Source organism: Sciurus vulgaris, assembly GCF_902686455.1.
Source record: "Sciurus vulgaris genome assembly, chromosome: 18".
Lineage (NCBI taxonomy): Eukaryota > Metazoa > Chordata > Mammalia > Rodentia > Sciuridae > Sciurus > Sciurus vulgaris.
The window spans coordinates 5,190,643-5,214,377 of record NC_136479.1 but is presented as its reverse complement, the minus strand read 5'-3'; the positions used below and the strand labels follow the sequence as shown (position 1 = coordinate 5,214,377).

Genomic DNA, 23,735 nt, shown 5'->3' with positions numbered 1-23,735 from the left:
CTCCATCCACCCAACTACTCATCCACGTATCCTGCATCTAATCGTCCACCCGCCCAAATGCCCGTGCACCCATCCAGCCAGCCACCCACCCACCCATTCAACCACCACCCAATCTTCCTCTAGCCGTCCCTTCCCATTTACTACACACCTACTTTTCCTGCAACTTTCCTGTTGTTATAGAACACAAAGGGGAAAAACACATGGTTCCAACCCTCAAGGAACTTGCTAGATGGAAGGGTAGATCTATTCCCATGAGCAACTGCAGCGTCAATTCACTCATGCAAAAGATACAGATTCAACACCTACTGCCAGTCAGGCCTGAGGAAACGGCATTTTATTTTCTTATTTTTAAAATAAGACACCCGACACCACCTCGAGAGCACAGTTCAGGGGTACAACGCACATTGGGATGGCTGAACTATCCATCTGCAGAACTTCTTGTCCTCCCCAACTGGAACTCCATCCCCACTAAACACTAATGCCCACCCCCTTCCCCAGCCCTGCCACCTGACTTCCTGTCTCTGGGACTTGGGTGCTGCAGATGCCTGGCTGTGTCAGTTGGTAGGAATGCCCTCACAGCGTGCCACAGAAAGGGAGGCAGCGTGTTCTTTCTGATTCTGGGAGGCTGGAGGTCAAGGTCCTGGTGTTGTTCCTGGAGAGGACTGTCCCCATGGATACTGGTCACCAGCTTCTCATAGACACTCCACCAACTCTTTTCTGTGCTTTCTGAGAGACAGAAGTTCTCAGGGTCTCCTCCTCCTGTTAGGGACACAGTCCTGCTGGATCAGAATCCCACGCTTAGACCTCATTCGACCTCAGCTACGTCCCCACAGGCCTGGATGTCAAGCAGACGCACTGGGGGTCTAGACGCTCCATATGTGAATCCAGGAGGGACGCCATTCAGTCCACGCAGCCGAGTCAGCGGATCAACACGAGGTTCATCCGTGCTCATGGGGACCCCTTCTTCCTGAGGCAGGGTGACCCTCCGCTGCCCAGACAGAGCGGCTTGCTGAGCTCCTCAGAAGCCCACGGCGTCAGCGGACACCCGGGCGCTTCTCCTGGCGGCCACTGTGGGCCACGCTGCCGGAACAAGGGTGCACATACCGGCTCCAGTCCCTGCTCTTGGTTCTTCTGCGCCCAGGAGAGGAGCTGCTGGATCTCAGGCAGCGCTGGGCTCCACCCTCTGAGGAGCCACGTCCTCCTCGGCCGCTGTGCCACTCGCCTCCATCCCAGGGCGCACGGGGCTCCCACTGCCAAGTCCTTGCCTCACTTGTCTTCACTCAGGGCTGCGAAGGGTGGACTGGCCCCACCTGACCTGTGAACAGAGTGGTCGTGGGCTCGGGCTGCAGCGGGGAGAGGCCTCTAGGGCGACGGCAGGAGTCCAGGCACGAGGTGCCGGGCCGGAGCGGGGAGTGAGAAGAGGACAGAGGCTGCAGGAGCCACGGGCACCTGGGGAGGCGGCACGCGGGTCTTAGGGAGACGGGGTCGGCACATGAGCAGCGGAGCAGACGAGACAGCCGCCGGGCAGGGGCCCACCAGCAACGGCAGCTCCACAGGCTCCAGGGACGCCTCCAGAAGGCTCACGTTCCCACGGGGCAGCCGCATCCTGAGGATGGGGTGACGTGGGCAGGAAGCACACAGAGGCCACGTGTGGGTCCACGTGACTCCAGAGTGGAAAGGAAGGGCCGGCCTCCCAAGGTGGACATTCAGACGGCTGACCATCTTCTACCTAAGAGACTCTGGACGTCAGCGCAGTGGGACTGGACAGGGAAGTACGGCCGAGGGCCGGAGACTCCCGTGATGCCTGCAGACTCAGCCACTGTGTGTGATGGGCACCCTTTAGTGTTTGCCAGACGGTACCAGGGACAAGCCATCAGGCAGCCCGCCCTGGGCCCCACAACAATGGACTCCAGGCTGCACGCGGAAGTGGCTTCTACCACCACACTGTCCAGTCCGTCCAGGGGACCTGGCACTAAGGCAGGCGGTGGCCAGTGTGTGTCATTCAGGCCTCTTGCTTCTCCCTTTCCTTTGCCCTAGAAGAGCTACTGAAGCTAAATCTTCAGAGAAGGAGCACAGAATGAGGCCCCCGGAACAGCAACATAAACGGGGAACACGTTACAAATGTACCTTCTTAAAGCCCCGGTGCAAAGTTTATGCAGAGTCCTCTAAGAAAAGTAAAACTAGCAGCAGTACCTGATCCAATGATCCCACCTCTGAGTGTACAGGTAAAAGAAACGAAGTCAACGTGTCCAGAGACATCAGAACGCTCATGATTAACTACGGCACCATTTATAGCAGCCAAACCATGAAAGCAACCAGCTTAAAGAGACAAGTGGAGCAGTATATGCAATGGAATACTACTCAGCCTTTTAAAGGAAAGGAATCCCATCATCAGTGACAACACAGATAAACATGGAGGACCCCATGCTAAGGGAAATAATCCTGGCACAGAAAGACAAAGAGCATACGAAACTAATGCACCAAGGCAGGTGGGGCACCAAGGCAACTGGCAGGGCACCAAGGCAACTGGGGACATGCTGGTCAAAGGACAGGGATGCTCCGTTTGATGGGAGGAATGAGTTCCAGAGACCTCTTGGACAACATGGTGACAGCTGAGTGATAAGATGATGTGTTCTTGACAGCCAGAAGAGATTTTAAATGATCTCACCTCAGCAGAGGATAAGCACCCAGGTAATGGCTACGTGCATTAGCCTAGGCAGCCAGTTTGTAATGCACGTGCATTTCAAGAAATCATCACGCAGGAGAAGTATGCACAATTTGCATTTTTCAATTTTAATAAGTAGGGGGGAAAGCAAAGTTGGGGGCCTACCCAGACCTCCTCGATGCAGACCTCTGGTGTGAGGGCCCATCCACGTCTGGGACCTGTGGCCTGGATGTAAGGCTGAAATGCAGCAGGACTGGGTTGTGGTTAAAGACTCCAGTCCTGGCATCAGATTCCCACATCCAACGGTGGCCCTGCCACTCAGTGGCTGTGCTGCCTTTGGCAAATGCCTTTACCACTTGAACACCCAGGTTCCTGACCTGTGAAGAAGGGGTGAGATGGGAAGCTGGATCTCAAAAGGGGATCTGCACCCCCACAGCACGACATTGTAGGCCTCACCCAGAGCCTGCACTGTGCCCCTCCCCTCAAATTCCCAGGTTGAAGCTCCAGCTCCCAGGGTGGCCATGTTCAGAGATGGGGCCTGCACAGAGTAACTAAAGTTAAATGAAGGCATTAGGGTCGGACCTGGTCCAACAGGATTGGTGCCCTCACAGGAAGAGACTCCAGAGAGCTCGTCCGCCCTGCCTCTCCAAAGGCAGGACCCGAGGAAAGGCCCTGTGTGGACACACTGGGAGGCGTGGTCTGCCAGCCAGGACAGCCCATCAGCAGCTGAGCAGCCAGCACACTGACCTCAGATGTCCAGCCCCCAGAACCCTGAGGAAGTCAAGGTGCCCGTCTAAGCCATCCAGTCTCTGGAGGCCTGTCAGTCCACGAGGGTCTATAGGGCACCATCCTAGGACATGGGGTCCGGTTCCCAGAGGGGATCTTCTTTCCATTCTCTCCCATGTGCCTCAACTAACGGCTGAGGTCTCGGACTGCCTGCGGACACAGAGCCAGAAAAATAAACCCCTTTCCTGAGAACTCACCCTGTATTCACTGGCTAAAAAGTGCAGAGATGAACTCATCTAAGAGAGGCGTCCTGGGTTATTCGTCCACCTCGAAAACACCATCGAGGGATGGGTAGGAGGGGTAGTTGGCTGTGAGTGCTGTCCCATCTGCCAGTCACACAGCTTCCCTTCCTCTCCACCCGCAGAAAGACGTTGGGTTTGCAGGGAAGGCACCGAATCCGATTCCGATTTGCCCATGCAGGAGTGGCAGGTGTTGATCAACGAACTAATGAAATCAATAAACCAAAGGCAGATTTTTGTTTTTAATCTGCCGCTGAGGACCTGTGCAAGCCACAGAAAAAACCATCTGGCGGAAGCAGCTCTTGCCATTTCGCTAAGACTACTCAATTTATTCTTGTCAGGATTAATTTACTAAACCTGGGCTGGATTTTTTATTTAGATGATATTGTTGGTTTGTCATCCACTGCAGATCCACGCGGGAGGTGCCCCAGGGGACCGCACTGGCTTCTGAACAATGTTGGACTCAAATTGGAAAAATGTCACACTTTGGCGGGAACAAATTATTGCTTCGGTGGCTCTGCGTCTCTGGATGGGTTCCGATCTGACCTTTTCCGAACCGGAGTCTTTGTGTAAGTGCTTCAGCCCCACTCACGACTTCGCTTGGAAAATAGCTCAACTACTTCAGTGTTAAGTATGAATTTGAAGCCGTGTCCTCAACACCAAGCAATCAATTTCCCTACAGAACCTGCCACCCCGCTCTCTGTAGCCAGCCAACTGCACGGACCCTGGAGGCACCCTGCTTGGTGTAGACTGCAGGGACTCGGCCACGCCACCATGTGGCCCAGCCCAAGGAGACTGAGGCAGGCTTTGCTGGCCTCAGTTTCCCCATCTGTAAAGCAAGGATAATGACGACCATCACGGCCTCCTTGGTTGTGAGGCACATCCGGGACATGCGGTCGACGTAGCCCATGGCAAATCACCAGGACCTTGCACTCCTGGGGCGACCTCTTCCCAGGCCTCCGGGAAGCCTGGCTCCGCAGTACTGAGAACACGCCACGCTGCCCGCTATGGTCTTCTCTCGCAAGACCTCGGGTTCTGCCGCCATGGAGACATCCAAGCCTTTGTAGATCTGTTCCCTCTCCTGAGATTTCTTCTCTTCTGCCCTTTGCATGATGTTTTTTTCTGGTGATTTTTGCTGAGGAGAGTTATTTGTGTCCAGGGACACGGTCACCCGGGCTTATGTGTCAGCCGCATTCACATTCTGAAGGGCCGAAAGACAAAGGTCTGGTGAACAGTGGAGAGGATGCTGCCCAAGAGGTTCCAGGAGCCCCAGAAGATGCAGAGGCGAGGGCCTGTGAGCCTAGGGTCACTGAGGCCCGTGCTGTGATCCTGTGAGCACGAGCTTACTGGGCAACAGGGATTCTGCAGGTGTAACGAAGCATCGTGAGATGAGAAAATTCTAGGTTCTCTGGGTGGGCCCTACATTCAGTGGCTGTGTGTTTTCATAAGACTTAAGAGGCCACGTGAAGACAGGCAGCAACTGGAATGAGGCTGCCACAGCCAAGAAGTGCCAAGCTGGCTACCAAGCTGGCGAGGCCAGGAAGCCACTCCCGGGAAACTGAGCGCGGCTCTGCTGCACCTGGATCAGACCTGTGGCCTGAGCACTGGAGGGAATGTGCTTCTGCTGCTTACGGGCACCCAGTGTGCGCTCACGTGGCACCCAGCATGGACACCGACACGGCTCAAGGGTTCTGTGCTTCACTCCTGCCTGGTACTGGGGTCCTTGACCTGAGTACAGGAACATGTGCCCCGGTGACCAGGGCAATGGTACGAGCCCCAGGGGAGAAAATAAATCCCTTTCCCAGAAATCCCAGGGCTAGCACAGACTGCTGTGCCCACAGATCCAGGCGCTTTCACAAGACAGCCCACGGAAACCCCAAATCGATGACTTCAGTCAGCAGTTCTGGAGAAGCAAAGGGAACGGAAGACCAGAGTGCCGAGATCGGACCCGAGATCGGCCCATGTGCAGCACGGTCCTCTGAGAGGGCGTCACAGGAAAGACCTGCCACTCCAGGCCCCTCTCGGGACTCCCCGGCCACACAGGGCGGAGGCCTCCTCCAGCAAGCCCAAACTGACTCACAACCAACTGCCCTGCTCTTCTTTTTCAAACAGAAAGGCTATGGCAGGAGAGGTTCCAACATTAAGAGAAACTACATTTCAACACGACACTCAGGAAAGAATTCAATGTGCATTTTAAGCCCTGATTCAACGTTGCAAATGGTTTCCCTTGAAATGCAAACTTTCTAGTTTGGACAGTATATTTCTTAGTGTTTTGAAAGTAATAATTACTTTTTTAAAAAGACATCCATAGATGTGGGTTTAGATGTCAGGACTTAGAACACATTTTCTACAATCCAAGTTCTTAAATACTTTCTTTTTTTTTTTTTTTTTTTTTTTTTATTTGACCTTCACAAAGACTCAGACTTTGAAAAGAACATAAGCTGTAGGGGACCATTTTATCCAATACTTTCATTTTGTAGATGAGAAAACAGAGTTTTAAAGATGCAGGGAAGTGACTTCACACCAGTGACAGTTACTAGCATAAGGAGGGGTGAAATCCAACTGGTCTACCTACCATGCATGTGATATCTTCCTGGAGTCCATATAATATCCTCCAGTCGATCACGATTCTTATTCTCAACTCCATTTATGTGGTGGATAAAGTTCACTGATTTGTGAATGTTGAACCAACCTTGTCTCCCTGGGATGAAACTCACTCCATAGTAGTGTGCTATCTTCTTAATGTGCTTTTTAATGTTTGAATGGTTTGCCAATGTTTTATTAAGGATTTTTGCATCTATGTACATCAAGGATACTGGTCTGAGGTTTTCTTTCCTTGATGTTTCTTTGTTTGGTTTTGGCATAGAAGGAATCTGGCAGCGTTCCCTCCGGTTCTATTTCTTGCAATAATTGAGGTGGATTGGCTTTAGTTCTTCTTTAAAGGTCTGGTAGAACTCAACTGAGAATCCATCTGGTCCTGGGCTTTTCTTTGTCGGAAGGTTTTTAATTGCTGTTTCAATCTCATTGCTAGTTATAGGTCTGTTTAAGTTTTTCATATCCTTATGGTTCCACTTGGGTAGATTGTATATGTCTAGAAATTTGTCCACAACTTCTAGATTTTTCCAGTTACTTGGTTTGAATATTTAAATCAATGGTCTAAAGTTCATAGCTCCTCTAAAGATAATGATTCTTCCTCAGCATTCAAAACATCGAGTACAGTAGTCTCCTGCTACATGCAGTTCACCTCCCAGGCTTCAGTTACCTGCCCTTGGCATAGGTCTGAAGTCGCTGTGCTCAGAAGGTCACCAGGAGCCTGACACCAAGTCATGGCACCTCCATCAATCACCACCCTGCATCCCATTCCACAGGATCTGTCATCTCACATTATAGTGAGAAGGCTGAGAACAGCACAGTAAGTTATCTCTAGAGAGACTGCAAGCACATAACTTCCTCTACAGCATACTATAGAGTCGTGTTTCATTACTGTGATGCTAATCTCCTGCTGTGCCTCATTTATAAATTAAACTGCACCAAAAGTGTGTGTCTATACATTATATATACATATAAAAATAATGTGTATATATAATGTATACACACATACATATATGTATACACACACATATATATATGGAAATCCCAGTATACTCAAGATCCAGTACTGTATGCAGTCCCAGACATCTGCTGGGGCTTGTAGTGAGATCTTACTGCTGAAAGGGGCCCACAGTAACCATGTTATCTGAGGACCAAAATTGCCACAAATTTGAAATGATGTTTGTCTTTCAGCTGAATCTATCAGCGTCTGTGTTCACTCAACTGAAAACACCAAGATTTTAATAAGGTCACTTATTTGAATACACGAAGAAGACTATAAGATATTTGCACTGATCTATTTTATCCACTCCAATCTATGTCCATTCACAAATTTGCTCAGTGCCTGCAATATCACACACGGCCAGCAGATGGCAGCAAATAACTTTGCAAAAATAAAAACTCCCAAGCTATGGACCAGAGGATCTGACGCAGGGAGTCTGTAAACTTCTTGAAATATCACCATCTTTCTGCTCCCTCAAAATTTCAGTCTCAGATGACTGTGTGTTTTAATTACTAAGCCGTAATTACTTACCAGGAATGTGAGAATTTGAGGAGGCACGTCGTTAGTACGTGTTTGGGAAGGTTCAGCATGGCAGAGACAGATCCCTGTTTGAAGCCACAGGATATTCTGCAAACGCTGGGATTGCAATCTGAACATGCAGATCACTGAGCAGTTCAGAGCTGTGCCCCTGGAGTCATACAGATGGCCACCAATGTCGTAAACAAAGTAAGATCTAACAGAAATCCTTTCAACTCAGAGAAGCCCGTCTGCTGTGGTTGTGGGGGCGGCATTGGGCAATGTGAAGCTGCTGATTTTATGAACATTCGGAGGAAAGTTGGAGGGGTTTAGGGGACATTTTCTTTGGTAGTGGATATTATTTTGGGCAGGAAAAAATGCAAAGCTGGAAAGCCCACACAACCATTTTCAAACCAAGCATCTATGCAAATAAAAGCAAGCAGGGCATTCATCTTCTTTCCTTGAGGGTACCCTGACCACCCGGGAATTACTTTGCGTTTTTTACCAGTGGGTTTGCTAGCTTGGCTATCAGGGGACATGAGGCTTCAACATCTCCACATCCAGCTGTGGAGAGGATTGCAGGCCAGCACAATGCAGCCTGCAGCCAGGCTGGGCGGCCCCTCTTGGGTAGGAGCAGGATGTCAGGAGGTGAGCTCAAACCAAGGGTCTGTTTGCAAATACGAGCTATGCATTGGCATCACAGTAGGGGCTTAATGAGAGTGCTTTTAATTAACTGTAAAAGTAATTACCCGTATTAGATGTAAATCGCACTTGTTTTTGCATGAGGTGAATATTTCTGTACAGCTTTTAAGAATAATACTTCTAGAGGAGCCTGTCAGCTGCCAACTCCCAGCAAGTGGGTATACGGGGAAAACACAGAACTCAGGAGCCAAGTACCAGCCAGGGGAGCCCAGGGTTCATCCTCTGGCTTCTGCTACTAATCCTATCTCGCACCAATGGTCACACAGCCCTCTGTACAGCTCTGTTCTGCAAGAAGCCCCAGGGAGCACCCCGCTGTATCCGTTGTGCTGCGTGTATGTGTGTGTGTGTTCTCCTCTGTCTTGAGCCACCCTGGGTGATCCCTAGCACCTGGGCCGATGGGCTCTCCTGAATACTGACGAGACTCTGCCCAGGGATAGGAAGAAGAGGCGAGATGCCAGGGAAGCCCCATGTCCGGAGCATGCCTTGGGTGAGCTGAAGTGGACATCACCCAAGGGACCAAACTGGCCGATGAGGTAGCGGCAGGGGGAGAACTGTACCAGCCCTGAAGGCCCCAGCAGATGGCAGCCAACAGGACAAATGCTCACATACCCAGCACCGAAACAAAAGGGAAGTGCCCCCTGGGGTTCGTATCCAGTACAAGAAAACACAGAGGTCCGAGTTGGGGAGGGTGGGGGGTGAAGGTGGACGTGGACTGTTCAGAGGCCGGTCTCCGGGACTGGAGGGGCGCCAGACTTCAAGAACAGGGGGTGTGGACGGGGACATGTAACTCTTCCACTCGTGAAGCATGAAGATAAAGTTTGCAAATACGAAACACTGAGCAATTATTTACACATTGATAAACAGCTTCGTTACAGAGCTGAAGGCGCAATTACCAAAAGGAAGTTTAGTGCACTCGAGTTAAGCCACAGAGCCGCCGCGCAGGAGGGGGATCTGAGTGGGGAGCTCAGCCACCTCTGCGGGCCCAGCCGCGCCTCCTGAGGGACGCCTCCCCCGGCGCAGCGAGGCCAGCTGCCATCACCCTGGCCTCTCCATGCCTCCTCTGGGCTTCGGGCGGCTTTGGTTTGGGCTGTGCCTTCTAACAGCCTAAGAGGGGCCTGGACCTGATATGCCGCGGTGCAGTGCGGCCAGCCCCGGGCTGGGGAGAGCGGCGGGAGTGGGGAGCCGGATGCCAGGCACGTGCCCAGCGCCACCACCGTGGGGCGTCCACATGGCTGCGTGGGGCGCTGGACTTCAAGAGAAGTAAAGCGTGCGGCCTGGTTTCTAAGGAGCACATCAACCTCCTGGGGAAACGTGGAGCCACAAACACGTGGGAACGTGGAGGTCTCGAAAAAATTCGGTCTGATGATCGAGGGGCTGCGTTTTACTTCCACCTCCCCGGGTGCATCAAAGCTCTCAAGAGAGACCTCGGGGAGGAGGCGCTGGTTCCAGGCCTGGCTGCCACCCAGCCTCCATCGCGCTTCAGGGAAGCTCTGCATACCCTTGGGCCGCTGCTAGTGTTAAGTAAGATGACCTAAGTTAAATGCTGCCGCATCTTTGGAAAAGAATGTTTCTGTTATCATCACCGCCTTTTAAAATTTTCATTATCTATCCACTAAATATTATAGACATAAAATAATTTTACCATGATTACTGTTATTCTTTCTCAGTATATGTTTTAAAAATTACCTTAATTCTTCCAGGCCATTGTGAGTTCCGTGAATTAAGTGGACCCCCCTAGTGGCAACAAAGGATGCAATTTCTAGAACCAGGAGTCTCCTGGGAATGGATGCTGATAGGTTCTATCTCAGCAGTCACTAAACCTCTCCTGTAAAGATCCTGGTACGGCATGGACTTCTCCAAACCGTTTAATTAAATATTTAATTTCCTCCTAGGGATCCGACATTCCAGAAAGACATCCGACTGACAGAGCAAGGTTTATGCCAATTAGAGAAGGTGCAGCCCAGCTGAAGGTCAACAGAGCTAGTGCAAATGATGTGCAAAGCAAATTAGCACCCTCCGCTTCCTGTTGAGTGTAGACAGCAGAGCTGCCTGTGGATTTCCAGGAAGCAGCTCCTGGTCTAACCCAGATGATGGCAGTGCTTTGCGGGTGGCTGGGTGGACTGATATTTGCAGGAGTCACTTGAACTGTACACACGGTGGCAACCACTTGCTTGGGAAGCAGTATTTTCTGTTACTGTGACCTTGGTTTGACATTCAGTTTACTGGTGGGAAATGAACGGCAGCCCTTTCCATAAGATTGAGCAATCAACTCTGCGTTTCAGGAGCCTGGACTTGGTCCACAGTCCTGAGTGACTGAGCACCATCACCCTGGCCTGCTCCAATGAGTCCACTATGGACTGGGCAAGGACACAGGTGTCTCTTCTTTCAAGTTTCTATTCTTTGCAAATGGTGTTATTAAGACAACAACACTACATGGAGAATATTCAGTATTGAGGGCAAAACGCTATACAAACTAGCATAACAAAAAATGACTCAGTGTGCCTGTGTTTTACCTTCACTCATCAAAGCACATGGAGCTAACCAATTTGTTGCTTTTTTCCCTTTAGAATATTCTTAAATTTGACCTGGGACATAAGTTAATATGTCAGAAATAAAAGAGTTTTTTTTTTTTTTTTATTATAATGAACACACAAATTTAAATACACAAACCCTGAACTTTGGATTCCCAAGGTAAATTTTAAAAAACACAAGAAAAATAACTATTAAAGCTTTTCCAGCAAAGTGAAATAGAGAAGTGGATATGTATGTTCCCTCCTATGCTTTGTGACTTATTAACAGCCCATTCTGCAAACAATCATTTCGATTCTCTGTAAGCACAGGAAAAATGGACCTTAAACAGACAGCATAGGGTAATAACATTTCTTTGTTTTTTACCCCTTTTTCCAAATGTCATGGTCATTCCCAAACCTGTCATTTGGTTTTTAAGAAGAGAATTTAAAATATTCCGGGTGAAGTTTTGGACCCGCTCCTCCTTGGCAAGCCCACACAGTCCATAGGAGGTGGAGACCCATGGGGAGGAAGGGACCCCAGGCTCCCCCAGGACACCCTGAACATCTCCATCGTGCATGTGTTCCTCGGAGGGAGGTAAGAACCTCCTGCTCCAAACCCCAAATCGTGAAGGCTGATGTTCCAATGAGGAGAGCTCGTACCGCTAGCCATGCCAGGCCCAGCCCTGCGACACGCATTCTGCTCTGTCAAACATGGTGGCTCCTGGTACAGCAGCACCTCCAGGGGCTGGTGCCCTAGGCTGCGTCCTGCCCGAGCATGGCAGTGGGCGTGTCCTGGAGAAGGTCAGCTCCAGCGGGGCCTGGGTCTTCCCGCTGCACCTGTGCTCATGGCCAGCTGTGCTTTCATTTAAGTAGGTCCCAGTCTGCAGCCAGTTCCCCGGGGACAACTGCCGACTCGTAAGGCTAAATGAATATTCTGGGTTCTGACTGTGTATTTTATGACTTCCAGCTTAGTGAGATTCTGACGACCCACTAGGACAGAAATGGACGTTAAATGCCTCAATGGAACCATTCCACGAAGCAGGCAAATGGCGACATGGTGTTGGACATGATGGGTGTACGCGACTGTTATCCATGAAGAATAAAATAACCGGAATATAACAGAAATCTGACTTCGGGCGTATTATGGGATGAATCGCCTTTTCCTATTGTTCACTGTGCAGGTAATTCTGATATTGACCTTTTAAATATGTGAGCCTGATTGGGCAGATGCATCAAAATAAACAAACAATAATGAATCAATCTCCTTTTTGTGTCCTAACTACCCAGAAATAATCCTGAATGGATAAAAACACAAGACAGAGTCATGAGGCCACAGAGCTCACAGAGGGTCTGGCTCTGCCCCGTTCCCGTGGACCTTCTTAGGCCCCAATTCTGTGCTCCTCCTCAGACCCCAGGCCCCAGCTCAATTCAAGGTCTACACTGCATGTTCCATCCTGACTCCTTCCTGACTGCTCATCCAGTGATCTGGTCCCCGCAGCAGTTGCCCCCTCTTCTCCACAGAGCCTCCCAGAGGAGAGGCTGGGTCTGGCGCCATGTCCTGTGTCCTGCACAGCTGCTGCGGGCTGCTCCCACCTGTGCCTGGCTTCCAGAGCATTCTGTACAGTGACCGACTCTTCATGAGGCCTCAGCTCCCCAAAGGCAGGGGTAACAACAGAACCACCACCACCTTCTGAAAACCATTCTAGTGATAAATATTTACATTTATTACAATAAATACATTATGTACACATTTGTATATGATGTGATTATGTATTATATGTATATGTCATATTATAACATATAATGTATGTATATATAACATATATGTATATAATATATAATGTATGTATATGTTGAATATGTATATATTATTATATTGTTTCTGTATATGGTGTACGTTTATGTTATATGATATATAATACTACATACCATATGATATATATCATATCACGTATTATGTATTATATATTATGTATATATTGTATATTATTGTATATATTATGAAACCATTACACAATACATATTATTGTACAGATGATACATATTATGTATTATTTTAACAGATAACTATACAATGCTATATGTCATTGTACAATGAATATAACTCTGATAACGCTGATGCTGAGTTCTGGTGACGTGAGCGTGACTGGGCGAATGTGTCCCCCTGTGGGTTAGGTACAGCGACTGTCCCTGTGTAGAGGGAATGTACTCAGAGGTGGTCTCTCGCCCAAAGTCACAGAGCCACCAATGCCAGCTCCGCAACTTGAACCTGGCTTGTCTGACCCAATGGAGGACCCAAGGGGGCCTGTCCAGCTCAGCCAGTCTGCCTCCCGGTCACATGCACCCAGGTGCTCTTGGCATGGTGCCCAGTCCGCAGAAGACACCCCCGCAGGAGGCAAGGAGCCCCAAGGAAGGGCCAGTGCGATCGTTAGCTTTCCCAGCCACGCTGAGCCTCTGCTAGAAGGACACCCCTGGAATGACAGCACACGTCCCTTGCTCTGTGTGTGTGTGTGTGTGTGTGTGTGTGTGTGTGTGTGTGTGTGTGTGTGATTTCTAGGAGAACCTGGCTAGTGACAGTCATCACCAACTGGCTCCAAAACCAAGCAACAGCGGGACTCCCTTCAGACAAGCTGAGCTGTGTGTTTGGAGACTTATGAACCATCTCTGGACATATGAATTCAGAGAGGAGGAACTGGTCTGTGCGGCAGCAAATGGAGTTAAGAACAAGGTATCACATTCTTCAAAGTCACGCAGACACAGATTTTAAATGTCCTCCCCACAAAGGATAGGTAGGTGAGGTGATGCAAATTCAGTGAGCTTGCTCTCTCCATTCCAGATATCTGTACGTTTCAGAACATGAACACGATCAATAAATACAATTTTGTTGAAAAATATTTTTTTTGGAAAAAACCTGGGCATAATTGAGCACCAATCTCAAAAGAAATAAAATCTCCACTGTCCTCCCACTAACTGCGGCAGATCACTCCTTGGTCTTGCAAGCTACGACATTGACCTTGGGCACTGCCCCGTCCTCCTCACAGCCCCAGCAGAAGGCAAGCACAGGCCTCCTCCGTGGACACCGTCACCACCTTCTCCCCAGGGCAAGCAAACCAGCCGGACTCCAGGAGAAACACACCAACCACTTATTTTTCTCTCCCACACCTGCCTTGCCTTTTCTGGAACCTCCGCCAGGACCAGGAACAGCAGGAAGCTCCCAAGCTATTTCGGAGCTTTAGAGTTTCCCATCGGCTTCCTGTCTGGGAGTTCAAATGGCCCCATCACCTTGTATGAGGTTAACGGATTTAAGAAAAAAGATCAGCTCCGGTAATGGCAACCATAATGAAGAGAAGAGCCACCGCCAGTAGGTCTGCCTCAGTCGCTCCCTGAGGTCACGGGCTGAGCAGCTGCTAAGCTTCATCAGTGAGTTCCAAGCTGCAGACACCTCGGCCAGGGTGCAGTTTCACGGAGTGTCTCTGGGGTACAGCACCACCAAGGAGCTCCAGCCAGACCCCTGTGCCCAGGCTGCCTTCCCCCCATTGCCCCTTCTTTTCTGCTGAAATTCATCACTCGGGACAGGACACATTTGTCATCTCTTCCCTCATGGACTCTGCTCTGCAGGTGAACTACCAGCCTCCAGCACTGGGCAAGGAAATGCCACACAGCATGCTGCCAACAGCTGACTCAGACCTGCGATCTTCACACTGCCCTGAACTCCTGTGATGTCTGCCCTGGGTTCAGCTCTTCTTACCTGCCCCAAAATCTTCATAACAAGTGGCTCCGGGGTCCCTGCATCTTTTCTTTCATTTGTCTTGGCTTTGGTGTTTAGATAGCAGGCCTGGCTTTACACAGGGCATGTCCCTGAAGGTGTACCTACCTCTCTACCACAGCAGCCCCAGCAGCTTGGCCCTGTCAATCAGGTTAGAGTCAATAACTCAGGGAGGAGAGTGCCAAGGTTAGGAGCAGGGATGTGACTGTCCAGGATGCACAATAGCAGACTAAAATCCAAACCAGCATATCCTGACCAAACATGAACCAACTGTGCAATGTCTCCACCTGAAACCCCGGTGACACGTAGCTCCCTACTGACATGTCCCCAAGGACCTCTCCTACTTCCTCTTGCTCCCTCCCCTTTGAGCACCTGACCTTCCAGAGGCAGGCAGCTCCTGTCCCCCCGGGGCTGCCTGCAGGCACTTGCTGTGCTGGTGCTTCCCCTGCAGAGCTCCTGTCTGGACTCCCCAGCCTGGCTTCTCTGCCTTCTGATGTCCCCAGAACGCTCTCCCAGTCCTGCTCTGGACTTTCCTGTATTTGCCTCATTTGCACAGATGCCTTTGATTGCTTCCCTCCACGTCTCCTGGCTCCTCGGTCCCACAAAGGCAAGGACGTAGGTTTGCTTCCTCCCAGTCCGACTGTCACCCTCGACAGCACCTGGCACTCAGCACCTCTCAGGAATGACAACAGGAGCTCAGAGGACGCCACGTCAGAGCCTGACCTTCACCCACCCCGGCACAAACTGCCCTTCCACTGAGACCGGTCCCCCCAAAAGGAATTGTTTCTTCTTTGCCTTCCTGATGAGGTCCTGCCTTCCTCTTTCTTAAACGTCACTGAAAAGCACTCCGTTCACCGCCCCCGCCCGCCATTCTTGGCGTTCCTCAGTTTGCCTCTTCCTTTCTACCAACCACTTAACCTCTAATTCTTTCCTAGACCCGCAATTTCCAAGGCCCCATTGCAATCACTCTGGCTTTGACCTTCCTCATTTTCTACCTGCCTTTTCCTGTTTGCACTGCTCTCTCCTTCCCTGAGCACCCTGTCCAGACCTCCCCGCTCTACTGCCATCCACATTGGTGGCTTCCATTGCCAGCTGGGTTGATGCCACTTGCCAGTTAAGTCCAAGTGCTGCCCCCTCCTCCAACCAAGTCCAGATGTACTCAAGGGGGCAATAGAAACATTTTATTGAAGCTAAATGTGCACAAGGGCTGGATATCATGGATGTTGGGTCAGACATCCCAGGAGGACGGTGTCCCTGGGGGCTGAGGACCGCTTCTGTGAAGGAATCAACTTCTTCTCCCATTTCCTGCCGTGGTGGTCCACAGCTTGCACATCCTCCTGCTATTTTCATCATCAGTCCCCACCTACCTTGTGACTTGGAAGTGAACATGGCTGCAGACACAGAGATGCCCAATGGAGATTCTCTAGGGGTCATGATTGTGTAGATCAGCCCCTTCATGGCTTCAGCTGGGCCTTTGATGCCTCCCAGCTACAGGACAGAATGAACCAGTGAACTCCACCGTGCCTCAGTTTCCCTATCTGGAAAGGGGTAATAGGCAGGGTCACATCAAGAAGATGCAGAGCCAGTGCCAAGCCACTGTGACATCACCATCACCATCAAGACCCCTGGCCTTGACCCCTTCTTCCTTCAAGGAAAACCATCCGAAACTCAAACTCATGCCTTGATCTCTCCTGCTCCTCTCTTCTCCCTTCCTTGGGTGCAGGTGGAAAAGAGAGAGGCGAGGGACCTCAGCAGGAGGGGACAATGAGAAGCAGCCCCATCCCTCTCTGTCACGGGCAAGGGAATCAAGACTGAATAATACATTCAATGAGTTACTTAATTAACTGGGTGGAGGTGACGCTGAAGCAGCTGAGTAAAATAATGAGATGTCAGGCGTGGCAGCTTAGACCAGGGAGGGATTTGAAAACCCTCTTCCTGTCAGAAGAAACCACAGGATTTTTCAGGCAGATGACACCAAGGGGTTTAATCTTTCCATTTTTGTCCTTCTGAAGCAATGGTCTTTAAAAAAAAAAAAAAAAAAAAAAAAAAAAAACTACTGAAATAAGGCCAAATGTAAAATTAGCATTTATGCAGCAGAGGTCATTAAAATGAGTTAGTCCAGGTCTTTTATAACATTAAGCTACTACTAAAATGAGATGAATAAAAACTAAAAAATAAAAGGTCTGGTTAAAGGATCTTAAGTGCAGAGGCTGCTGCTAATGGCGAGGCCATCTCACAAGGACTAATTAAGCTGGAAATAAATGTAGTTCAAAGGGAAGGATTTTCCGTGATCCACCTAAATGCCAAACCAGCTGACCACAGGCTTGCCCGCTGTTAATTAAACCCAGTTGTCAACCCCAGTTAAGGGGCCCTGAGCTTCTCTCTCAACACTCTAAGAATGTTGCAGCCAGACACCCCCCACCCTCGTTTATCCTGCCAATTACTGGTGATTTTAGCTACACGGTCCAGGGTCAGAGGATGAAAGCACACCCTCTCTCTTAAAAGACAGCTGATCCCAACTTAAGTATTTGTGACATTAACAAGTACTTAAAAAATAAAACCTAAATCAAGGCTGACTTTGAAAAATTGTAGCTGTTGGTAGTTTCGGGGCAAAAAGTCGTTAAACATCCTCAATTAGATGAATAACACGGTGTTCTTTCCACTCACAGGGGACATTACATCAGCGCCAGCTCCACACTGTATGTGCCCCTGTTCTTTCTGAAGACACGATAATAGGATGGGGTTACCTCTGCCCCAGGCTGGGATTGCCAATGCAGGTGCACGGCCACCATCTGCGAATCTCCTGTGCTACCCTTATCCTCTATCAACTATACACACATTCATGTGGACATGTATACTCACATTCTCTTTATTATAAGTCTTTCAAATAATTTTTTTTCTTTCCATATTTTTTATTGATGCATTGCAGTTGTATTTAACGGTGGGATTTGTTGTCACATATTCGCACATGCACACAGTAGAACGATATAATATGGCCAACGTCGTTCACTTTTATTTTTAATTTGTAAATTTTAGTTGTTCTAATTAGTTGTACATGACAATGGAATGCAGTCATACATTTTGACGGATCATACATAAATGGAGGGTCATCTCTCATTTTTCTGTTACACATATTGCAGGATCACACGGGTCAAGCGGTCATGCATGCACATGAGGTAATCATGGCTGATTCACTCCACTATCCCTCCTTACCTGTCCCCCTGTCCCCTTCCCCTCCCTTCACTACTCACGCTTTTTAATTTAAGCTGTCTGTGGAATCACAAGTCTAACAGGCAGATTTACTTCCTGATGCACAAATTGCTGATGGACAGTTCAGTGCCCTATCTTCACGGAGGTTCCTGTCACTCAGGGGTACTCAGGTGTCAAAACTCTGCAAATGATCCCCTTAAGGTCTGTGCATTTCAATGTAAATGTTACCTCAAGGGGTAAAATACCCAGACAAAACCACGGACACCACCGCGAACCCTCATTAAAGACCTGCATCCTGTTGTCCTGTCGAAGGGAAAAGAGCCCCAACATGACTCACTGGGAGATGCATAAAAACCAGAATAAGGTGGACAGATGAAGAGAGGGACAGATAGGCGACAGAACAAATATGACCAGAACATTAATGCAGCATCCTAGCTGTAGGCATGTGGATATTTACCTCCTAGTCACCTTTCCTATCATTGGAAAACAGCATGATAAAGGGTTGAAAAAATTAAAGCCAAAACCTACAACAAAATGCTCATTGTGCACCCTGAACAATAAAATCATGCCCTGCTATTGGAACACACTGCCATTTTAGGAGATAAACAGTGGTTTTCCATCAGTGAGCCCTTTGTGGGAAAGCCACCAGATTGTGACCAAGGTGAAAGGCAGATTCCAGCTACGACAGAGCACACTTTAAGATTCTGTCCTCTGGTGAGGCCACTGAGCTGAGCAAGATGCCCACAGGAGGTAAGAGGCAGAGAGTAGCCACAGATGTCCCAGGAGATGTCCCCTGTGCTGGAAGGTAGCCTTGGGCCTCGGGAACAGATAAGGAAGCTGTACAGCTGAGACGCATCTGTACTCAGTGACCCTGGGACACCTTCCTGACCACTCAGACCCCAACAGCAGCAATCGCGTCACTACTGCTACCAACACATCTACTGAGGCTGGGCTGAGTGCATCCTTGCCCCCTGAGCAGCTGAGGACAACCCCTCCAGAGTGAGTCCCTGGTGGCTGCTCACTGTCTCAGGATGCCTCTGGAAGGGTCTAGAATCAGAGACACCGGGTTTCAGTCAAGCCTCAGTCCTACTTGAGGGCACACGTCTGTCCCAGGTGGCTCTGGCTACACTGTCCACCCACTCCTCACCTCCCCAGTCTCACAGGCCCCGGGCCCTTCTCGCTTTGGCACCTGTGTTTTGAGAGGGTGATGCTGTTCTATCTGGAAACCAGCTCCATCTGTCACGTGTCTCCAGAACATCACAGGCCCTCACAGGCCCTGCAGGGCTCAGGGCTTCTTATCTTCTCATTCTCAGCCTTCCCTCCCTCCTGATGCAGGGGCTCCCTGCACCCCTCCGCGACTGAGCACGTTACCAGTGGAGCGGACTTCCAGTCCTTTCCTGCACCCGATCTCCATTGCAGGGCGGGAACGGCTTTTCCGGGATGCACCTTCACCTTCTCTCTCTCTCCTTCTTGCTGCCTCCCAGCACTGTGTGTTTTCCCTTTAACTAGAGACTCCTAGGCTCACGGGGGAAGGTATGCAATACCTAGGAGAGGTGAACACACCTGGGGCAGGTTTCAGGGCCTCACCTTCTGGAGACCAGCTTCAAGTTCCATCTCTCTGGATCTCATATCCCTGGGGAAGCCCAGTGTCCTTCAAAACGCTCAGAGCACAGATCTAACCTGGTTGAAGAGCAGGACGGGAGGTGGGGGAGGTTGGAATGCTAATTTCAGCATTAGGAGGTGCAGCAGGGCACTTTAGGAGGATGGACTGGGGACTCAGGTCACCTAGGTCAGCATCGTGATCCTTTCACATGCCAGCTGGGCACTCTTGGGCCAAATATTCCAGCTTTCTATGCCTCGGTTTCCATATCTTAAAATATGTGCTAGATGGATGCTAACAGTATTTAGGCTACTGTGGCAATTAAATGGGCTTGCACTGGTACAGACCTTCAAATTATATCTGGTATATAGTAACTATAACCAGAGTGTTTGTTACACAAACTTTTTTTTTTAATAGCATTTTTCAACGTATCCTCATGGGTAACCAATTGAATTCTGAACTTGAACCACCCTGGGTTAGTATGCCTGTTTCTTGATACACGGGAGAGCCACACGGAAGGGGGACAGATGCTTCCTCTTGTGAGAGCTTCCCTCCTGCTTTCCAGAGAGACTCAGGCCTCCCCAGAGGAGTCGCTGCCCGACATGCAATGCACAGCCAGACGAGCTCTCCTGACTGGGACGGGAAAGCGAGGGGTGTAACGTGCAACCTGATCAGGTCAGAAGACCAAGAGTGCGCAAGTATCACACAGTGTGAAGAAAGAACAAGAAAGCCCTGCTGAATTTTAGACCTTGATGAGGTGTTGGTACAAAACCAAGAGACGCACGTTGATGTGACTTCCGAGGCAGGCAATGCTATCATCAGTTACTAAATTTTGCGAAGCTCTTTCTTTATTCCTGTAATTTGATTGCACATAAATCAATTTTGATTAGATTCAAAAATTACTGAACATGTACCTCAATGAGCTGTCAAGTGCTATCTGATAACGTCAACTTTACACGGAATCAGGGCTCATTTCTACCCAGACCCAGTGTAGGAATCCCCAACAACAATGGCAGACATCATTAAATGCTGCAAATGTAGAAACATAATTAAATTAGCTGATAATCATCGTTCTCCTCCTAGAGAGGCTCCAATTTAATGCACTTGCAAATGTAATGAGGCTCGCTGGATTGAAAAATATGGTGGAAATAACAGAAACAAGATTACATTAATTGGAAGAGAGACTGATAAGGCAGATTGCAGCACTTCTTTTTGGCATGGGGGGAGAACCACAGAGTTCTAAAATCCATGATGAAATTGGCTTCCATCAGAGTTAGAGGGAACTTAGGAAGCCTGAGAGTGAGAAGGGAAAAGATGGGAGGGAGAAATTTCTTCAAGTCCTAACGAAGTGAGTTAATTCCATAGAGAGACCTAAGAAAGGAGAAGCCCCTCAATTGTTTCCCACTTGCTAATTGGGAACTTAGCCACAGGAGGCTTCTTGGTCTATCCATATGCCCTCCATTTCTTGATTCCAATTCTGGTATTGATGGTCTCAACTCTGGGGTCCCAGGGATAAGGGGATGGCTATATTCTTCAGGTCTTCCCAATTTAAATGGACTTCACTTTATCTCTTTTTTGAAAAAAAAATTAATTAATAGTCTCTTTGTTCTAATTTGTTGTACGTGGCTTAACCCAACTGCAATTAAATGACTGAGAGTGAGATTGGGGAAGTGTCTCCCCCATCATCCACCAGAGTACTTTCTAGGAAGACACGGGCTTGGTCCTGGGGTCTTGCTCCAGGCTAGCTATAGCATGAGCTTCTTAAGTGTTTACTGCATAAACAGAAGAAGAGCTGAGAACCCCCAGTGAACTTGACCGGAGGTGGGAAAAGGAGACCCTGGCTCTCGCCTCCAGGCTTGGTTTTACAATCACCTTTAGAAGTTTCCCGGTGATTTGAGAAAGGCCAAAAAAACTTACCAAACGTAACCCATTTCTAATTGTTTTCTTTTAAGACACAGCTGCCCTGTGGCTACTCTGACGGTGAGACCTGGTCTTTGAAAACTCATCTGGAGAGACAAACTCACGGTGACCTGAACGGCAGAGGGGCATTCTGCCAGTGGGTGACGTCGGGAGAGGCCGGGAAGTCGGTGGCCTGCGCACCTCTGACGGGCAGGGCTGAGGATCTCGCCTGCAGAAAGCCTGATCTCACCCGAGCCTGGAGCAGCCAGGAACTTCAAGAGGCAACGGACACGCTTTTTGTGTTTTATTTTTTTCCTTTCAGAAAGCTAAAGACGGACTGCACAAAAGGTAGTTTTGAAAGGGAAGCAATGAGACATTTCCCTGACCCGAAATGTCTTGCTCCAGCTTGTTCTGGAGGCAATGGAGAAACGGTGTCGCTGGCGCCTCTCACTCCCCTTCCTCCATCCGAGCCCGGGCTGCTGTGCGGGCCTGCGTGTGACCTTTCCGTATCTTCCCTTCCTACCGTAGGTAACTGTGAGACCGACTGGGGAGTTTCCATCTAGCTGCTATGCAGGGGGAATCGTTACGCGTGGCTGCGTAAAACAGACCACCAGAGCACCCTCCTCTCCTGTGTGACCCCTGTCCCCAGCCTCACCTCAGCAGTCCAGCCGAGAATCAAGGTCAGCTCTGTCTCCTCCACACAGCAGCCCCTCCCCCAGGATCTCGCCCCTCTGTCCCGTGGTTCACGTGGGTATTTTGATTTCCTCCCCCTAGAACACTAGGTGCTTTGGGACAGTGTGCAGAGCCGTGAGGTCATCCAGATGTTCCCAGTTCCCTTAATTCCGCCTGGGACGCGGAGCATTTCACAATGCATGGAGATGGAAGGCGACACAGGTCACGGAAACCCCCTTTGGTGCAAGAAGCCGGGCTAACGATGGGGTATGCTCACAAACTTGTCTGCAAGCAGAGTTGGCCACAGAAAGCCCTGTCCTGGGACACGATATGTGCATGGACAGCGACTTAAAGAGCCAAACTGGCTGGCACGTTTCCCTTGTATGGAGCAGTGGCAGATGAGGCGGCCATGGACTTACTGCTGTGGACCCTGAGATGACGAGAGTTGCTTGCAGCAACAGTTAGCCAAGCTGCCTGAACCCTCGAGGAGGACAGAGGGACAGGAGTAAGAAGCTGCTTGCCTCTCTCGTCTGGGACATGCCAATGGCCTCTGGCCAAGCCACGTACGTGTGGTCAGGGCCAGGGAGTCACTGTGATTGGAATGCAGCCCTTGGAGCTCTTTGCTGCCGGTGTCCACTGTCCTCCTGCCTCCAGGGGAAGGGACTGAGCTTCGGCAGTCTTCTCAGCCTGGGCTCTGCACTATAAATAACCCTTCGCCTTCTCTGGGTTTGTTCTCACCCTGTGACTGTGTGTGGATGGCTGTGCTCCCTCCTCCCTGCTGGGAGGACAGTGTTCAGCACACACACTGCACTGGGGAGCCCCACGCGGTGGCACAGGCTCACGCAGGGGCTGAGGGACGGCGCCCCTGGTCCTCCCCCTGCTCGCCCTCAGGGGCCAGCTGCCTGGTGTGCTGGGAGGGATGTTCTGTTTGTCCCCCTTCTGATGCCAACACACCACAGGGAAGTGTGGGGGCAAAGACAAGTGCACCTGAATCTGAATCTGTCCTGCAAGCTGCTGCGACCAATATCCTGCGTGAACTGGTATTTGTGCCAGAGGGTTGTCTGTGGATCCAATAAAACAACTCAGATTAAATTCCTAGTGTTACAAACACTAAAAACAATCAGGCATTATGCTGTGTGTGTGATTAGAATGTGGGTCTTCAGACACATTGGCTCCTTCCTGGGTCCCAGCACCTAATATCATGAATAATGACAGTCCCTAACTCCCATGGGTAGTGCGCACAGTGAATGGAGAAGTAGGCCAACAGCGTTCCAAGGAAAAGTTCAGGAAATGTCTTTCAAAAGGAATGATTTGGTTGCTTAGTTTTAGGGTGTGAAATATTCAATACTATTTAAGCGTTAATGACGGGCAGGCCACAGAGAGATGGGTGGGGAGGCACACCCAAACTGACCCTCCACCTCTACTGTGTAAACCCACAAATAAGGCACACTGGGGATCAGGTGAAAGCATAGGAATCCCACCTAGGGCAGTGAGGAGCGTCACAAAGGCCACTGTTTCTGACCTGAATCTTGCATGTCAATGAGGAGGGATTTACCAGGTGGGTAGGAAGGACAAGGC

The 23,735-nt window shown here is 49.8% G+C and overlaps 1 protein-coding gene across 32 annotated transcripts in view; it reads right to left on the bottom strand.

Moving 5' to 3' along the window:
* Nucleotides 1-23,735, bottom strand: part of RBFOX1 (RNA binding fox-1 homolog 1) — a 1,434,211-nt gene that overhangs the window by 841,767 nt on the left and 568,709 nt on the right. The gene's annotated exons all lie outside the window — the stretch shown is intronic.